Below are 4,539 nucleotides of genomic sequence, written 5' to 3'. Positions count from 1 at the left end.
TATTACAATTAGTAGTTCAAACGTTTTGACTCTCAACTTAATGAACCAATCAATCAACTGTACCCAACTGTTTTGAAACAACAAACATGTGTATAAAAAAGTATAATTTACAGTCCAATGTCCCCTCCCTTCCTGGCTAAAGATAAGGTATACCAGCATAATAATAAAGATATTCATATATTTTCAATATCACTTTATTAACAAAAGTACCAAGAACGCAATTTTTAGTAGCGAAGCTACTCTATAATTAGGGCCTATCTCTTTCTGCAGATACGTACTTCTATTTTAGATATGTTAACGGATAGAACAAGGACGTCCAAGCTTTTTTATTTGGGGGGGAGGGTGATTATAAAATTTACAACTTAGAAGCTCAAAAATTTATAGAATGATAAATAGTTATTCATCGCATCGCATTAAAGGCAGATTTTCGCGGATATTAAATTTTATGATTTTTTTAATATTCGTGGAAAATTTTCTATACTACGATGTTATACATGATTTTACAGTATGGCTGAGAACGGGTTCTAATCCCAGCTCATATAAAACTGGTTACGAAGCTATACTGAAAAAGTTATTTTTTTGAGACATAAAAATTTTAGTTTATAGCAGTTTATTTACTTAGTTCGCAGCTACTATATGTCTAAAATTTACAACATATCTATCTTTGTTAACATATCTATTTATTAGTTTAAGTGTTTTCCCTATTAAATATTTATTAGATACAAACATCATGTAATAAATACATCTTGCTTTCCCATTCCCTTTCCCCACTCCTTCACCCTTTTACATATAAATTCATATATTTAGATGAAAGCTACTCTATGATTACAAGTTTGAACAGTGCAAAATTAATTCCAGTAAGGCATAGTAAACGTTTAATATCCGCTGGTTTAGTACCGGTTCTCAGCAATGCTGAAAATCATGTATAGAATCGTATCACAGATAAATTCCCATGAATATTAAAATAAAAAATCCTAAAATTATACCAGTTTTGTTAGCACAGGCCTATAACAACTATAGCCTATTGATTTTTCTACTTTTTTAACAACAAATTTTCAAGTGTTTTAATCAGGGTTCGGAAGCCGCAGCCGCAGCCTCAGCCTCAGCCACCATCAGCCGCGCGGCTTACGAGAAGCCTCAAAATCAGCCGCGCGGCTTCCTCAGCCACCCAATAAGCCTCAGCCTTAGTCGCAGCCGCGCGGCTTAAAGAAAACATAAGCCACTGTAAGCCTCAGCCGCATTCAGCCACTGTAAGCCTCAGCCACAAAACTCCAATTCAGCCACATTAAGCCTCAGCCGCACTAAGCCTCATTCAGCCAACGCCCCTCTAAGCCTCAGCCGCAATCAGCCGCGCGGCTTATAGTTGGGGAAGCCTCAGCCACACTCAGCCGCGCGGCTGTTAATAATTTGAAGCCGCAGCCGCACTCAGCCGCGCGGCTTCAAGAAAGCCTCAGCCGCAGCTGCAAAGTTATGATTATGCCGCAGCCGCAGCCGCGCGGCTTGATATTTGTAAGCCGCAGCCTCAGCCGCAGCTTAATTTTTTTAATTCAGCCGCAGCTTTGACACAGCCGCGCGGCTGAGATATCGTAAGCCCCAGCCGCAGCCGCAGGTGCTAAATTAGTACAAGCCTCAGCCGTCAATTCAGCCGCGGGGCTTAATTTTCATTTAATTTTGTCTGTCTGAAGCTTAAGATCTCAGCAACCACTGAACTGACAATGTTGTCCTTCTCAGGAATCCTTTTACTAAAGTCACAGGATGTCTGTGTGTCTGTGTATCTGTGTGTCTGTACCGAAGGATCTCTCTAACCGCTGAACCGATCGGGTTCTCCTTAACAGGGTAGCTTCTCATAGGTCCTGGGAAGGTTTATAACTATTTTTTTGGGGTTGGGACACACCCAACCCCCCAAAAAAATTAAAAATCCCCCCCCCCTCAAAAAAAGAAAAAATTTTTTAAATTTTTTAAACTAAAATTAAAAATGAGGGGGGAGGCCCCCTTCCTAAAAAAAAAATTCCCCCCCCAAAAAAAAAAAAAAATTTTACTTTTCCTTAAAAATTTAAAATAAGAAATTGGGTTATTAAATTTGACTCTCTCTCTTCCTCAAGTGCCCCCTAGAGGCCTCTAGGGGCGTAGCCGCTAGTTATATATATATTGACATTGGATGGTTTTGAGCTAATTTTGGGGTGGGGGTCAGACATTTCCATCGCCCAAAAATAATTTTTTTAAATGTTATACTTTTAAAATTTTTTTATATTCTTTTATAAAAATTTTATCTTAAGTTTTTTTTTAAAATTACAACATAGAAACTACCATCTCGAACAACTACAAAAAGTTTGAACCTGTAATGTAAGAGCTCTAGTGGCGCAATCAGTTAGCGCACGGTTCTTCTACACTGTTATGCCGGGGTTATAAGTTCGAATTTCACCAGGAGCAATACGTTTTTGAACGTTGATACTTATGAATATTATTGAATACTATTTATAGGGTAACTGCCCTACTGACGTTTGCCTAATTTTATTGTTTTTAAAAGATACAAATTTTTCAGAATTTACTTAATATTCACTATGAATTTGTATTATCTTAAATTTTTTTTCTTGTACAAGTGGCCTATTTAGCTCAATGGTAGAGCACTCGTCTAGTAAACTAGGGACCGTGAGTTCAAACCTCACAGGGGGCAATCAATTTTTGTGATACTCAAGTTATATAGTAGCTTCTCTATTATTTTTCCGTTTAGGTACGCAATACTTGTTCTATATAATTAAGCTTCTCCTACTTAGATATTTCTTCAATTTTAAATGTATTTAATACTTTGTGGTTGATGAGAGACACTGAAAAAGTTATGCAAAAAAAAAGATTTATACATATTTCATTTTTCATAGTATTTTTAAATTAATGAAAATAATTAAATTAAGATTTGGGGAGGGGGGAGGGTGTGTGTGTGTGTTTATTTTGAACACAAATTATCCTAATATGTTTTCTAACAAAAAAATTTAAACAGCGATGTATTTTACTTTTTAAAGTTGTTTAAAAAAAGGTCTGTAAAATGCAATAAATTGTCCTGTATAATATGCAAAAAAATCTACATAATCTTTATGTACTCGATAGATTGAAATAGTTAAATGATTATCATATATCATCCGATTTTGTTTATTTTACAAAGATGCTTACTAAAACTGATTTTATTTTCGAAACTGCAATTATTATAAAAAAAATGTTTCTTTATCTTTATCATTATGTTATACAATTTCTGAATTTATAAGCAATACATGAATCGATATATTATTACTTTGATGTTGTCCATATTTTCATGTACTCTGATAAAGAAATAATCTCAGCTGGCTAAAATAACAATAACCCCATACACCCACTTTAATCCATCTCTCCCCTCTTATGGGATATATAAATGAACTGGCCAATAAATGAGGTCCATAATTTTATTAACAAATTTTCTTTTTTTTAATATATCCACATCCTTATAATAAAGTAACAGGATGTTTGTGTGTCTGTGTGTTTGTGTGTTTGTACCGAAGGATCTCGCTAACCGCTGAACCGATCGGGTTCTCCTTAACAGGGTAGATTCTCATATGTCCCGGGAAGGTTTATAACTATTTTGGGGGAGGGTACCACCACCCTCCCTAGAGAAATTAAATTTTTTTTAAATTTCTCAATTTTAGAAAGAGAGTTCAACGAAAAACAAACATCAAACGTAAATTTTTTTTACTTTTTCTTTTAAAATCTAAAATAAGAAATTGAATTATTAAATTCGACTCTCTCCTCCTCAAGTGCCCCTAGAGGCCTCTAGGGGCGTAGCCGCTAGTATTCTATTATATAAAGTGGTAATGTGAAGCTTCTTATTGATCCAGGGAAAGTTTATAATTTTTTAGGGGAAATGAATCTTTTCCCTCCCAAAAAAAGATGACCCTCAAAATAAATTATTTTTGCTTCCCTTAAGTATTCCTAGAGGTTTTAGGGGCGCAGCCACTAGTATCCTTTAACCATTAACTCATTACATATGGACATTGGGACAATGGACAATAATTTTTGTTTCCTCTCATTTATATTTAGTTATTTTCCTCTCAAGTTGAAAAAAAATTTTAAAAGGAGGGTGGATATAATGTGTAAAAAAAGATTAGAGGAGATTTGTTCTAGGTAAACTTACTTTATTTGTAATATTATTAACTAAATTTTAATATAAAATTGCTCTACACCTATGTTCTAAGGGTTAGTGCACCATAATGTGTTTTCTGTTCAATTCCACCAAGAATTACATATGATTATTTCTAAAACCTTGTATAAAGTATGGAGAGTTATTTTGTCTGTAGATTAAGAATTCGATAACTACTGAACTAATGAAAACTTTTTAAATTGCCTTTTCCAAGTTTTTGAATTTTTAAAAAAACTAAAATTAAAACTGGTGGGTGCTCAACCAAACTCCCCCCTATTTTCCCATAAAAAAAATAATAAAAGTCACCCTTCATCCCCCCAAATTTTTTCTTCTTCTGGGATTCGAACCCGGATGATAGATGGTTCAAAGCTGTTACC

At 34.6% G+C, this 4,539-nt stretch overlaps 1 non-coding gene across 1 annotated transcript; it reads left to right on the top strand.

Moving 5' to 3' along the window:
• Positions 1 to 2,602: 2,602 nt before the first annotated feature.
• On the top strand, positions 2,603 to 2,674 carry TRNAT-AGU (transfer RNA threonine (anticodon AGU)). The gene has a single exon. It is a non-coding gene; the product is annotated as a tRNA-Thr (tRNA).
• Positions 2,675 to 4,539: the final 1,865 nt, after the last annotated feature.

The sequence above is a fragment of the Acartia tonsa genome, chromosome 8, assembly GCF_053477335.1.
Source record: "Acartia tonsa isolate MP-2025a chromosome 8, ASM5347733v1, whole genome shotgun sequence".
NCBI lineage: Eukaryota > Metazoa > Arthropoda > Copepoda > Calanoida > Acartiidae > Acartia > Acartia tonsa.
Note: the sequence above shows the minus strand (reverse complement) of the source record. Positions and strands in the feature narration are given on the sequence as shown.